General features: G+C 45.5%; 11 non-coding genes and 3 pseudogenes across 11 annotated transcripts; 12 read left to right on the top strand and 2 right to left on the bottom strand.

The window, feature by feature from the left end:
• Positions 1–206: 206 nt before the first annotated feature.
• Positions 207–334, bottom strand: LOC134999466 (U1 spliceosomal RNA; annotated as a pseudogene).
• A 144-nt stretch (positions 335–478) lies between these two features.
• Positions 479–594, top strand: LOC134999492 (U5 spliceosomal RNA). The gene has a single exon (XR_010201571.1). It is a non-coding gene; the product is annotated as a U5 spliceosomal RNA (small nuclear RNA).
• A 270-nt stretch (positions 595–864) lies between these two features.
• Positions 865–980, top strand: LOC134999551 (U5 spliceosomal RNA). Its single transcript, XR_010201629.1, has one exon. It is a non-coding gene; the product is annotated as a U5 spliceosomal RNA (small nuclear RNA).
• Positions 981–1,244: 264 nt separating this feature from the next.
• LOC134999518 (U5 spliceosomal RNA) lies at positions 1,245–1,360 on the top strand. The gene has a single exon (XR_010201596.1). It is a non-coding gene; the product is annotated as a U5 spliceosomal RNA (small nuclear RNA).
• Positions 1,361–1,634: 274 nt separating this feature from the next.
• Positions 1,635–1,750, top strand: LOC134999524 (U5 spliceosomal RNA). Its single transcript, XR_010201602.1, has one exon. It is a non-coding gene; the product is annotated as a U5 spliceosomal RNA (small nuclear RNA).
• Positions 1,751–2,025: 275 nt separating this feature from the next.
• On the top strand, positions 2,026–2,141 carry LOC134999537 (U5 spliceosomal RNA). Its single transcript, XR_010201615.1, has one exon. It is a non-coding gene; the product is annotated as a U5 spliceosomal RNA (small nuclear RNA).
• Positions 2,142–2,415: 274 nt separating this feature from the next.
• Positions 2,416–2,531, top strand: LOC134999508 (U5 spliceosomal RNA). The gene has a single exon (XR_010201586.1). It is a non-coding gene; the product is annotated as a U5 spliceosomal RNA (small nuclear RNA).
• A 275-nt stretch (positions 2,532–2,806) lies between these two features.
• LOC134999575 (U5 spliceosomal RNA) lies at positions 2,807–2,922 on the top strand. The gene has a single exon (XR_010201653.1). It is a non-coding gene; the product is annotated as a U5 spliceosomal RNA (small nuclear RNA).
• Positions 2,923–8,286: 5,364 nt separating this feature from the next.
• TRNAN-AUU (transfer RNA asparagine (anticodon AUU)) lies at positions 8,287–8,360 on the bottom strand. The gene has a single exon. It is a non-coding gene; the product is annotated as a tRNA-Asn (tRNA).
• Positions 8,361–9,664: 1,304 nt separating this feature from the next.
• Positions 9,665–9,828, top strand: LOC134999545 (U1 spliceosomal RNA). The gene has a single exon (XR_010201623.1). It is a non-coding gene; the product is annotated as a U1 spliceosomal RNA (small nuclear RNA).
• Positions 9,829–9,980: 152 nt separating this feature from the next.
• On the top strand, positions 9,981–10,122 carry LOC135000011 (U1 spliceosomal RNA; annotated as a pseudogene).
• A 692-nt stretch (positions 10,123–10,814) lies between these two features.
• On the top strand, positions 10,815–10,978 carry LOC134999453 (U1 spliceosomal RNA). The gene has a single exon (XR_010201545.1). It is a non-coding gene; the product is annotated as a U1 spliceosomal RNA (small nuclear RNA).
• A 152-nt stretch (positions 10,979–11,130) lies between these two features.
• On the top strand, positions 11,131–11,272 carry LOC135000010 (U1 spliceosomal RNA; annotated as a pseudogene).
• A 692-nt stretch (positions 11,273–11,964) lies between these two features.
• LOC134999669 (U1 spliceosomal RNA) lies at positions 11,965–12,128 on the top strand. The gene has a single exon (XR_010201747.1). It is a non-coding gene; the product is annotated as a U1 spliceosomal RNA (small nuclear RNA).
• The last annotated feature ends 1,800 nt before the right edge of the window (positions 12,129–13,928 follow it).

Genomic DNA, 13,928 nt, shown 5'->3' with positions numbered 1-13,928 from the left:
TTCGGTGTGGGGCTCATGTTGGCCATGCCCCATCCCCTGAAGCATTCAAGCTGATTTCTTGCAGCAGCTTGGCACTGTATCAGCTCCAGAGCTGCTCTGTAAGGCAAGTAAAAGGGTGTGGGCCCTGCAGCACTACCTGTAGTTTGCATTGTGCATTGGAAGGCACAAAGTAAGCAGACAGGAGGAGAAGTCAGGATAGTGCACAAGGGTATAAAAGCGAGTTTCCCACATTTGGGAAAATCACAGGGGTCAGCATACCCAGAATGCAATGAATGAACCTCACCCTGGGAGAACAATCTTCATGACCATGGTATCTCCTATGCAAAATAAGTATGATTTGGGATAGGGCTGGGGAGGGCCGCTGCTCAGGCACATCTCTGTCAAGTAAAGGAGATTCAACTGAGGCAGCACAAGGGAACTCTCATCTGGGGACAACAACTGCAGAGAGAACACATATTTTCAGATAAAAATCTTGGTCATGCTCTGGTTTCTCTTCAGAACGAACAAATCTTTCGCCTTTTACTAAAGATTTCCGTGGAGAGGAGCAAAACCGAGTTTTATCTCAATTTTTGCATGCCCCATCTTTTTGGGGTTTCTTTTATCGGTTTAAAGATAGAATGAGTGTGCTTTAATGTAAGCTCATTTGCATAGAAATGACAGTAAATGTTTGTTTCTTTTCAAACAGAACTTTCTTGACCATGCTACTTGCTTGAAAGATCTGGGAGCACATGGAATACAGTACAAACCATGCTTATAGCAAGGAGAAGCCAGGTGAGAAATCTGCTTACTTTCAAGTTGGGCGCTCACTTTGATCTGAATGAGGACTGCTGGCACAGCATTTAGGCGACAGGTGGAATCTTGGTCATGCTCTGGTTTCTCTTCAGAACGAACAAATCTTTCGCCTTTTATTAAAGATTTCTGTGGAGAGGAGCAAAACTGAGTTTTATCTCAATTTTTGCATGCCCCATATTATTGGGGTTTCTTTTATCAGTTTCTTGTTAGCTTTAATGTAAGTTTATTTGCATAACAATGACTATAAATGTCTGTTTCTTTTCAAGCAGAACTTTCTTGACCATTCTAATTGCTTGAAAGATCTGGGAGCACATGGAAAAGAGTACAAACCATGCTTATAGCAAGGGGAAGCCTGGTGAGAAATCTGCTTTCTTTCTTTCAAATTGGGTGCTCACTTTGCGCTGAATGAGGACTGCTGGCATGGCACTCAGGCGACAGGTGGACTCTTGGTCATACTCTGGTTTCTCTTCAAAACGAACAGATCTTTCGCCTTTTACTAAAGATTTCCGTGGAGAGGAGCAAAACTGAGTTTTATCTCAATTTTTGCATGCTCCGTCTTATTGGGGTTTCTTTTATCGGTTTAAAGATAGAACGAGTGTGCTTTAATGTAAGCTCATTTGCATAGAAATGACAGTAAATGTTTGTTTCTTTTCAAACAGAACTTTCTTGACTATACTAAATGCTTGAAAGATCTGGGAGCACATGGAAAAGAGTACAAACCATGTTTATAGCAAGGGGAAGCCTGGTGAGAAATCTGCTTTCTTTCTTTCAAATTGGGTGCTCACTTTGAGCTGAATGAGGACTGCTGGCATGGCACTCAGGCGACAGGTGGAATCTTGGTCATGTTCTGGTTTCTCTTCAGAACGAACAAATCTTTCGCCTTTTACTAAAGATTTCCGTGGAGAGGAGCAAAACTGAGTTTTATCTCAATTTTTGCATGCCCCATCTTATTGGGATTTTATTTTATCGGTTTAAAGATAGAACGAGTGTGCTTTAATGTAAGCTCATTTGCATAGAAATGACAGTAAATGTTTGTTTCTTTTCAAACAGAACTTTCTTGACCACACTAATTGCTTGAAAGATCTGGGAGCACATGGAAAAGAGTACAAACCATGTTTATAGCAAGGGGAAGCCTGGTGAGAAATCTGCTTTCTTTCTTTCAAATTGGGTGCTCACTTTGAGCTGAATGAGGATTGCTGGCATGGCACTCAGGCGACAGGTGGAATCTTGGTCATGCTCTGGTTTCTCTTCAAAACGAACAGATCTTTCGCCTTTTACTAAAGATTTCCGTGGAGAGGAGCAAAACTGAGTTTTATCTCAATTTTTGCATGCTCCGTCTTATTGGGGTTTCTTTTATCGGTTTAAAGATAGAACGAGTGTGCTTTAATGTAAGCTCATTTGCATAGAAATGACAGTAAATGTTTGTTTCTTTTCAAACAGAACTTTCTTGACTATACTAATTGCTTGAAAGATCTGGGAGCACATGGAAAAGAGTACAAACCATGTTTATAGCAAGGGGAAGCCTGGTGAGAAATCTGCTTTCTTTCTTTCAAATTGGGTGCTCACTTTGAGCTAAATGAGGACTGCTGGCATGGCACTCAGGCGACAGGTGGAATCTTGGTCATGTTCTGGTTTCTCTTCAGAACGAACAAATCTTTCGCCTTTTACTAAAGATTTCCGTGGAGAGGAGCAAAACTGAGTTTTATCTCAATTTTTGCATGCCCCATCTTATTGGGGTTTTATTTTATCGGTTTAAAGATAGAACGAGTGTGCTTTAATGTAAGCTCATTTGCATAGAAATGACAGTAAATGTTTGTTTCTTTTCAAACAGAACTTTCTTGACCACACTAATTGCTTGAAAGATCTGGGAGCACATGGAAAAGAGTACAAACCATGTTTATAGCAAGGGGAAGCCTGGTGAGAAATCTGCTTTCTTTCATTCAAATTGGGTGCTCACTTTCAGCTGAATGAGAACTGCTGGCATGGCACTCAGGCGACAGGTGGAATCTTGGTCATGCTCTGGTTTCTCTTCAGAACTAACAAATATTTCGCCTTTTATTAAAGATTTCCGTGGAGAGGAGCAAAACTGAGTTTTATCTCAATTTTTGCATGCCCCATATTATTGGGGTTTCTTTTATCAGTTTAAAGACAGAACGAGTGTGCTTTCTTGTTAGCTTTAATGTAAGTTTATTTGCATAACAATGACAGTAAATGTTGTTTCTTTTCAAACAGAACTTTCTTGACCATGCTACTTGCTTAAAGGTCTGGGAGCACATGGAAAACAGTACAAACCATGCAGTATCACAAGAGCCTTTATTTGATCTTTCATGAAGATAGAGCAGAATTGAGGACACGTCAACAATTTCTGCCGAAGGTGGTTCATCTTTCCACATGGTGCCTTTGGCCACTGACACCTTCGTTGAGTCAAAGTCTCTGGCTGTGGTCAGAACTTTGAAAATGTATGTCACCAGAACGGTTCAGATTAGGAAAACAGAGGCTCTGTTTGTCCTGTATGCTCCCAACAGGATTTGGTGTCCTGCTTCCATGCAGACCATTATGCGCTGGATCTGTGGTAAGATTCAGCATGCTCGTTCCACGGCAGGATTGCCGTTACTGAAGTAGGTGAAGACCCATTCTACTAGAAAGGTGGGTTCATCCTTGGCAGCTGGTCGGGGAGTCTCGGCATTGCAACTTTGCCGAGCAGCTATTTAGTAAACACTTTTGCTAAGTTTTACAAGTTTGATACCTTGGCTGATGATAACCTTAAGTTGGGTCATTCGGTGCTGCAGAGTCGTACGCACTCTCCCACCCGTTCAAGAGCTTTGGTATAACCCCATGGTTCTTAATGTGACCCCAGCATCCTCTAGGTCGTATGAGAAAATAGGATTTTAATACCTACCGGTAAATCCTTTTCTCTTAGTCTGTAGAGGATGCTGGGCACCCGTCCCAGTCCATACTGTGTCTGCAGTTATTACTTGTGGTTATACACATGTTGTGTTATGGTTCTGGTCAGCTTTTTGCTGCAATTGTTCATGCCGTTGGCTTGTGTTCTGTTGAATGCCACGTTCTGCGGCATGTTTAAGGTGTGAGCTGGTAAGATGCTCACCTTAGTTTAACAATAAATCCTTTCCTCGAAATGTCCGTCTCCCTGGGCACAGTTCCTATAACTGGAGTCTGGAGGAGGGGCATAGAGGGAGGAGCCAGTTCACACCCTTTGAAAGTCTTAAAGTGCCCATGTCTCTTGCGGATCCCGTCTATACCCCATGGTTCTTAATGTGACCCCAGCATCCTCTACGGACTAAGAGAAAAGAATGCCCTTGCGCACTATCCTGACTTCTCCTCCCGTCTGCTTACTTTGTGCCTTCCAACGCACAATGCGAACTACAGGTGGTGCTGCAGGGCCCACACCCTTTTACTTGCCTTACAGAACAGCTCTGGAGCTGTTACAGTGCCCAGCTGCTGCAAGAAATCAGCTTGAATGCTTCAGGGGATGGGGCATGGCCAACATGAGCCCCACACCAAAGGAGGGTGGGGGTGTTTAATGTGAACTAGGGGTCATCCAAGCACTGCAAAAGGCCGCCATGCCCTGCATGCCCCTTTTCTCTTTTCATATGCAGATGAGGGTTCCAGTCAACTTTGGCCCACTGCTTGGATAACATCACCGTATGCAAATCCGTCTGCTGCAGACCTTCCCCCAGGAATGCTTGTACTAGTTGTTGCATATGGTGCTTCAGTATTAGGCAGCCTTCCGCCCTCCCATGTTCATCTGAAAAGATGTGGTCTCCCTGCAGTTGTTGTCCCCAGACGAGAGTTCCCTTGTGCTTCCTCAGTTGAATCTCCTTAACTTGACGGGGGAGGTGCTGCCCGAGCAGCCCTCCCGAGCCCTATCCCAACTCATATTTATTTTGCATATGAGATCTCTTGATCATGAAGATTGTTCTCACAGGGTGAGGTTCATCCATTATATTTTAAAATAGGAAGGTACGAATTACATATTTGAATTGCATCTATGTGCTGGATTCAAATGTCCCCCCCCCCTTCCTTTCTCAATTGTGCCCGTCAGCAGCTATTCTAAGGTTGCTGCCAATGGGTGTGACACATTAATTTCTTCTGTGGGGTACACTGGACTCCACAAGGATTCACATTGGGGTGTAGAGTAGGATCTTGATCTGAGGCACCAACCGGCTCAAAGCTTTTGACTGTTCCCAAGAAGCTCAGTGCATTCTCCTCTATAACCCCGCTTCCATGAACAGGGAGCTCAGTTTGTAGTTGGTGCCTTCAGTAGCAGGCCAATTAACAGGGGCCTGCCTCAGGCAGCCTATTCTTAGCTATTAATTTTGACAAGAAAAGAAGAACTTGTTTTATGAGAATCTACAAGGGCTGCAGCAGGCTAGGTCTAATAGACATCTTTACTGCAGCTTCATCACTCCCAGCGGCGCTGTATACTCCCGTGCCCTGGTTGCTGGGTCACTGCAGCGGAGGCTCCGGTTTCATCCTAAGGTCAGTCACACACACACCACCCTTCCGGATCACGAGGCCGCTGCTGAAGGGGAGCGAGGCCGTAGGGGGTGGGCCGTGTGCGCACTGCGGTGGACACTGATTACTGGGCAGCCGCTCCACTAGCCACCAGGTACAGTTAAGGAGCACAGGTCTGGGGGGTTTTCTCCTATATTAACCCAATTTTGTACTGCCCGCAGCGCATTGTGATAGGTAATAGGGCCTGATTCAGGTTGGATTGCAATCACAATAAGCGATCCAACTGCAAAAATTGCTAAGAGCATACGCATGTGCCTGCATTTTCTGCGGCACCCCGCAGAGAATGTGATCGCCTCTGCCTGTCAATCGGGGCGGGGAAGGGGGGGAGAGGTGGGTCAGCAACACTCCATTTCCAAGTCAGGGATGGAGCGGTGCGGGGGCAAGGCTTCAAAATGGGGTCTGCAACGGAGGAGACACAGGGGGCGTGGTCACAGCGACTGTATGACATCACATTCAGCCGCTGTGATCACAAAAATGGTGGCGGCTTCCTGCGCGCACATACAGTCTGCACCAGCAGGAGCCTACACCATTTTTTATGATCACGCTGAACTGCAGTGCGACTGCAATTACAGCATGGTCAAGAAGGGAGGCGTCATGCTGGGTGGCCATGCCCTGTCACTTTGCAGGAGCCAGCACCGCTCACACACTAGTCCCCGGGTGCAGCCCCCAACCCCCGGGACACCCGGAGCAACAAAATGTAGATTCAGGCCACCAGGCCACGCCCCTACCTATGAAACCATGCCTCCTTTTTACCATTGCACTGCTTATCTGCGCGCACTGCATTACAATCTCCCTCGCCACCTCTCTGGGTGTCACCAGTGATAGTGACACCTCTGCCATGCTTGTAGCAGCTGGTCCTAAGATCTACGCCTCAAACCCTGAGTGTTTGCCCTTGTGACTTGTTGATCATCATAGCGAAGCAGATGCTTACAGAAAACTGCAGGGGCTTAGATTGAAAATAAAAAAATTGATAGGGTATAAGGTAGAGAGGAGCGGGTTCGGTTCTCCGAGAACCGAATTCCCCACGAACTCCACGTGGTTTACACTGGTCCGAGGCAGGCTCGGTTGTTCCCGCCTGACTCGGAAAACCTGAACAAGGGAAAATGTCATCATCCCGCTGTCGGATTCTCGCGAGATTCGGATTCCATATAAAGAGCTGCGCGTTGCTGCCATTTTTACTCGTGCATTGAAGAGAGAGCGGAGAGGACGTGGCTATGTTCTCTCAGTGGAAATCTCAATATCAGTGCTCAGTATCAGTGGTTACTTATTGCTGCTCAGTAATACTAGTAGTGTGTCTCTCCTGCTCAGTGTCAGTTCTCAGTAGTATCCTCATCAGTGCTCAGTATCACTGTTCATTGTCTTGTGCTGCATTGTGTTGCTCAGCATACTACAGTACATTACTAATAGTCCAGTGCTGCATCTTGCTGCTCAGTGTCAGTTCTAGTATCCTCATCAGTGCTCACTATCACTGCTCATTGCATTGTGGTGTTCTGTATACTACAATAACATAGTAATATAGTAACATAGTTTTTGAGGTTGAATAGAGGCAAATTGCCCATCGTGTTCAACCTGTTTTAAGTTGTGATGATTCTACATACTTGCTGAATAATGTTTTATGACTAGTTAGCTACTATAACTCATGTTACCCCCGGATTAACCATGTTGATATTTTAAGTATTATAACCTTGGATAGCTTTTTCATTCAGAAATGTATCCATTCCTTTTTTAAATCCAATTACAGAGTCCGCCATTACCACCTTCCCTGGCAGGGAATTCCACATCCTGATTGCCCTAACAGTGAAGAACCCTTTCCTCCATTGCGTTCTGAACTTTCCTCCAGTCGCAGCGAGTGACCACGTGTTCTTTTAATAAATAATTCCTCTGATAACTCTTTGTTATGTATCTTTACATATTTGAAGATATTAATAATATCTCCTCTTAGGCACCTCTTTTCTAGTGTATAAATATTCAGCCTAGTAAGTCTTTCCTTATAGTCCAGTACTTTTAGGCCTTTAATCAATTTAGTCTTCAGGATCTCTGACACTTCCATGAGCAGCAGAGTAGTGCAATGGAAGCATGCTGGGCCCATAACCCAGAGGTCGATTGATCGAAACTATCCTCTGCTATGTGCATTTTTTTTTTATAATTAAAGTAATCAAAAACTGGGATTGATATTTTGGCACTTTTATTTTTACTTAAAGTACAATAACTTTTATCATTTTAATTTGTTTTAATAGTATATTGACAGCATTGTTTTCTTTAAAAAATCCTCTTAATTTTCTTTACCCTATTACTGAAATGGTAATTGACAAAAACAAACTACATTGTCACCAGAAGAGCAATGCAAAATGTACAAGTGATATATGAAAATCATCTTCCATCTTGAATTTCAATGATGCATTGGGACAACAATTTGTGAGAAACATCTTCACCCATAAAGAAAGATTTTCTTAATTCCTTACCTGTGTGCTGATTAGATATCACCTTGTTTTCACATTAAACAGACTTCCCCATGAGGAAGCAGCAAGGATGCAGTGACGTTTCCTGGTGTCAACCTGTATTATTTCAGTAGACATTGAAATGAGGATGCATATTTGATGCCTTTCCAATGAAGCAAGTTTAATTCAGTAATAGGTGAAAAACCATTCCTACAAAGGTGTTAATCAGAGACTTGGCTTTGTGGACACTTTTCAGAGAGCAAATTTGTTAGCATAAACATAAAATCAGAAAATGAAGAGCTGTTTAATCACTCAATTGGACTTTTCTGCCAGCATAATTTTTTTTCTCTGCAACTCACTGCTAAATTGTGCTTCCTAGCTGTTTTTTTATAAAATCACTTAATCAAATCTAACTCTGATTACATCAGAGAAGGCCAGGTACCCTACACCATAAGGGAGGTTTTTGAAATTTTGACTTGTCTACTTAAAGATCACCAAAATCTGATTACAAGGTCAATGACATCCCTGGGTGGGATTGAACCACCAACCTTTTGGTTAATAGCCAAACATGCTAACCGATTGCGCCACAGAGACACCTTGCGAAAGTCAATACTGACAAAGGCTAATAAGCATTCATCTAGAACGTTTCCTAGAAAAACTTTAAAAAGTCAATAATCTGGAGAATTTTTGTAAGAAACACATTGGTACTTTCCCATGATGAGTGAGTGCTTCAGGATTTCTTGCACTTACATGGGCTATTAACCAAAAGGTTGGTGGTTCAATCCCACCCAGGGATGTAATTGACCTTGTCATCAGATTTTGGTGATCTTTATGTAGACAAGTCAAAATTTCAAACCCCCTCTTATGGTGTAGGGTACCTGGCCTTCTCTGACGTAATCAGAGTTAGATTTAATTAAGTGATTTTATAAAAAACAGCTAGGAAGCACAATTTAGCAGTGGGTTGCAGAGAAAAAAATAACAATTTAAACCTACCGGTAATTTTTTTTTCTCGTAGTCCGTAGAGGATGATGGGGACTCCGTAAGGACCATGGGGGATAGACGGGCTCCGCAGCAGACATGGGCACTTTAAGAAAGACTTTAGATCTGGGTGTGCACTGGCTCCTCCCTCTATGCCCCTCCTCCATACCTCAGTTAGAGAAACTGTGCCCAGAGGAGACGGACAGTACGAGGAAAGGATTTTTGTTAATCCAAGGTCAAGATTCATACCAGCCACACCAATCACACCGTATAACTTGTGATATACTACCCAGTTAACAGTATGAAAACAACATAGCATCAGTCCAAGACCGATGAAAACTAACATATAACCCTTATGTAAGCAATAACTATATACAAGTCTTGCAGAAGTAGACCGCACTTGGGACGGGCACCCAGCATCCTCTACGGACTACGAGAAAAAGATTTACCGGTAGGTTTAAAATCTTATTTTCTCTTACGTCCTAGAGGATGCTGGGGACTCCGAAAGGACCATGGGGATTATACCAAAGCTCCCAAACGGGCAGGAGAGTGCGGATGACTTTGCAGCACCGATTGAGCAAACAGGAGGTCCTCCTCAGCCAGGGTATCAAACTTATAGAACTTTGCAAAGGTGTTTGAACCAACTTTGACCCACTGCTTGGATGACATCACCATATGCAAATCCATCTGCGGCAGGCCTTCCCCCAGGAATGCTTGCACTAGTTGTTGCATTTGGTTTGTTGTTTGGGGGTGCTTCAGTATTAGGCAGCCTTCTGCCCTCCCATGTTCATCTGAAAATATGTGTTCTCCCTGCAGTTGTTGTCCCCAGATGAGAGTTCCCTTGTGCTGCCTCAGTTGAATCTCCTTTACTTGACAGAGATGTGCCTGAGCAGCGGCCCTCCCCAGCCCTATCCCAAATCATACTTATTTTGCATAGGAGATACCATGGTCATGAAGATTGTTCTCCCAGGGTTAGGTTAATTCATTGCATTCTGGGTATGCTGACCCCTGTGATTTCCCCAAATGTGGGAAACTCAACTGCATTATTTGTGGTAGTGGGGGACTGTGTTTGTGCTTTCCTCTGGTCAGCTCTGGTAAAAGTCAGATTTCTTTGTCTCAGATCTTCCTCTAGCCTTGTTCTTCTTTCGAGAGTTCCCTTGTGCTGCCTCAGTTGGATCTCCTTCACTTGACAGGGGGGTGCCCGAGCAGCGACCCTCCCCAGCTCTAGCCCAACTCCTACTTACCTGCCAGGTGAGATACTATGATCATGAAGATGCTTCTCCCAGGGCAAGGCTCACCCATTGCACTCTGGGTGTGCTGCCCCTGCGATTTCCCCAAATGTGGGAAACTTGACTGCATAATTTGTGTTTCCCCTGGTCGGCTCTCATATAATTCAGATCTCTTTGTCTCAGGTCTCTCTCCAGCCTAGTTTGCTGTCTGTTTCCACTTCTTTTTTCTTGAGCCCCTCCCTTCTATACCCTTGTGCACTATCCTGACTTCTCCCGTCTGCTTACTGTGTGCCTTCCAACGCACAATACAAACTACAGGTAGTGCTGCAGGGCCCACACCCTTTTACTTGCTTTACAGAGAAGCTCTGGAGCTGTTACAGTGCCCAGCTGCTGCAAGAAATCAGCTTGAATGCTTCAGGGGCTGGGGCATAGCCAACATGAGCCCCACACCGAAGGAGGGTGGAGGTGTTTAATGCGAACTAGGGGTCATCCAAGCGCCGCAAAAGGCCACCATGCCCTGCACACCCCTTTATTCTTTTCATATGCAGACGAGGGTTGAAGCCAACTTTGACCCACTGCTTGGATGACATCACCATATTCAAATCCATCTGCTGCAGGCCTTCCCCCCGGAATGCTTGCACTAGTTGTTGCATTTGGTTTGTTGTTTGGGGGTGCTTCAGTATTAGGCAGCCTTCTGCCCTCCCATGTTCATCTGAAAATATGTGTTCTCCCTGCAGTTGTTGTCCCCAGATGAGAGTTCCCTTGTGCTGCCTCAGTTGAATCTCCTTTACTTGACAGAGATGTGCCTGAGCAGCGGCCCTCCCCAGCCCTATCCCAAATCATACTTATTTTGCATAGGAGATACCATGGTCATGAAGATTGTTCTCCCAGGGTTAGGTTCATTCATTGCATTCTGGGTATGCTGACCCCTGTGATTTCCCCAAATGTGGGAAACTCAACTGCATTATTTGTGGTAGTGGGGGACTGTGTTTGTGCTTTCCTCTGGTCAGCTCTGGTAAAAGTCAGATTTCTTTGTCTCAGATCTTCCTCTAGCCTTGTTCTTCTTTCGAGAGTTCCCTTGTGCTGCCTCATTTGGATCTCCTTCACTTGACAGGGGGGTGCCCGAGCAGCGACCCTCCCCAGCTCTAGCCCAACTCCTACTTACCTGCCAGGTGAGATACTATGATCATGAAGATGCTTCTCCCAGGGCAAGGCTCACCCATTGCACTCTGGGTGTGCTGCCCCTGCGATTTCCCCAAATGTGGGAAACTTGACTGCATAATTTGTGTTTCCCCTGGTCGGCTCTCATATAATTCAGATCTCTTTGTCTCAGGTCTCTCTCCAGCCTAGTTTGCTGTCTGTTTCCACTTCTTTTTTCTTGAGCCCCTCCCTTCTATACCCTTGTGCACTATCCTGACTTCTCCCGTCTGCTTACTTTGTGCCTTCCAACGCACAATGCAAACTACAGGTAGTGCTGCAGGGCCCACACCCTTTTACTTGCTTTACAGAGCAGCTCTGGAGCTGTTACAGTGCCCAGCTGCTGCAAGAAATCAGCTTGAATGCTTCAGGGGCTGGGGCATAGCCAACATGAGCCCCACACCGAAGGAGGGTGGAGGTGTTTAATGCGAACTAGGGGTCATCCAAGCGCCGCAAAAGGCCGCCATGCCCTGCACACCCCTTTTTTCTTTTCATATGCAGACGAGGGTTGAAGCCAACTTTGACCCACTGCTTGGATGACATCACCATATGCAAATCCATCTGCTGCAGGCCTTCCCCCAGGAATGCTTGCACTAGTTGTTGCATTTGGTTCGTTGTTTGGGGGTGCTTCAGTTTTAGGCAGCCTTCTGCCCTCCCATGTTCATCTGAAAATATGTGTTCTCCCTGCAGTTGTTGTCCCCAGATGAGAGTTCCCTTGTGCTGCCTCAGTTGAATCTCCTTTACTTGACAGAGATGTGCCTGAGCAGTGGCCCTCCCCAGCCCTATCCCAAATCATACTTATTTTGCATAGGAGATACCTTGGTCATGAAGATTGTTCTCCCAGGGTGAGGTTCATTCATTGCATTCTGGGTATGCTGACCCCTGTGATTTCCCCAAATGTGGGAAACTCGACTGCATTATTTGTGGTAGTGGGGGACTGTGTTTGTGCTTTCCTCTGGTCAGCTCTGGTAAAAGTCAGATTTCTTTGTCTTAGATCTTCCTCTAGCCTTGTTCTTCTTTCGAGAGTTCCCTTGTGCTGCCTCAGTTGGATCTCCTTCACTTGACAGGGGGTGCCCAAGCAGCAATCCTCCACAGCTCTAGCCCAACTCCTACTTACCTGCCAGGTGAGATACTATGATCTTCACTGTTAGGGCAATCAGGATGTGGAATTCCCTGCCAGGGAAGGTGGTAATGGCGGACTCTGTAATTGGATTTAAAAAAGGAATGGATACATTTCTGAATGAAAAAGCTATCCAAGGTTATAATACTTAAAATATCAACATGGTTAATCCGGGGGTAACATGAGTTGTAGTAGTTAACTAGTCATAAAACATTATTCAGCAAGTATGTAGAATCATCACAACTTAAAACAGGTTGAACACGATGGGCAATTTGCCTCTTTTCAACCTCAAAAACTATATTACTATATGTTACTATATTACTATGTTACTGTAGTATACAGAACACCACAATGTAATGAGCAGTGATAGTGAGCACTGATGAGGATACTAGAACTGACACTGAGCAGCAAGATGCAGCACTGGACTATTAGTAATGTACTGTAGTATGCTGAGCACCACAATGCAGCACAAGACAATGAGCAGTGATACTGAGCACTGATGAGGATACTACTGAGAACTGACACTGAGCAGGAGAGACACACTACTAGTATTACTGAGCAGCAATAAGTAACCACTGATACTGAGCACTGATATTGAGATTTCCACTGAGAGAACATAGCCACGTCCTCTCCGCTCCCTCTTCAATGCACGAGTAAAAATGGCGGCAACGCGCAGCTCTTTATATGAAATCCGAATCTCGCGAGAATCCGACAGCGGGATGATGACATTTTCCCTTGTTCAGGTTTTCCGAGTCAGGCGGGAACAACCGAGCCTGCCTCGGACCAGTGTAAACCACGTGGAGTTCGTGGGGAATTCGGTTCTCGGAGAACCGAACCCGCTCCTCTCTACCTTATACCCATATATTTTTTTATTTTCAATCTAAGCCCCTGCAGTTTTCTGTAAGCATCTGCTTCGCTATGATGATCAACAAGTCACAAGGGCAAACACTCAGGGCTTGAGGCGTAGATCTTAGGACCAGCTGCTACAAGCATGGCAGAGGTGTCACTATCACTGGTGACACCCAGAGAGGTGGCGAAGGAGATTGTAATGCAGTGCGCGCAGATAAGCAGCGCAATGGTAAAAAGGAGGCATGGTTTCATAGGTAGGGGCGTGGCCTGGTGGCCTGAATCTACATTTTGTTGCTCCGGGTGTCCCGGGGGTTGGGGGCTTCACCCGGGGACTAGTGTGTGAGCGGTGCTGGCTCCTGCACAGTGACAGGACATGGCCACCCAGCATGACGCCTCCCTTCTTGACCAATCTGTAATTGCAGTCGCACTGCAGTTCAGCGTGATCATAAAAAATGGTGTAGCCTCCTGCTGGTGCAGACTGTATGTGCGCGCAGGAAGCCGCCACCATTTTTGTGATCACAGCGGCTGAATGTGATGTCATACAGCCGCTGTGACCACGCCCCCTGTGTCTCCTCCGTTGCAGACCCCATTTTGAAGCCTTGCCCCCGCACCGCTCCATCCCTGACTTGGAAATGGAGTGTTGCTGACCCCCCTCTCCCCCCCTGCCCCGATTGACAGGCAGAGGCGATCGCATTCTCTGCGGGGTGCCGCAGAAAATGCAGGCACATGCGTATGCTCTTAGCAATTTTTGCAGTTGGATCGCTTACTGTGATTGCAATCCAACCTGAA

This window comes from Pseudophryne corroboree, unplaced genomic scaffold, assembly GCF_028390025.1.
Source record: "Pseudophryne corroboree isolate aPseCor3 unplaced genomic scaffold, aPseCor3.hap2 scaffold_150, whole genome shotgun sequence".
Classification (NCBI taxonomy): Eukaryota; Metazoa; Chordata; class Amphibia; order Anura; family Myobatrachidae; genus Pseudophryne; species Pseudophryne corroboree.
Note: the sequence above shows the minus strand (reverse complement) of the source record. Positions and strands in the feature narration are given on the sequence as shown.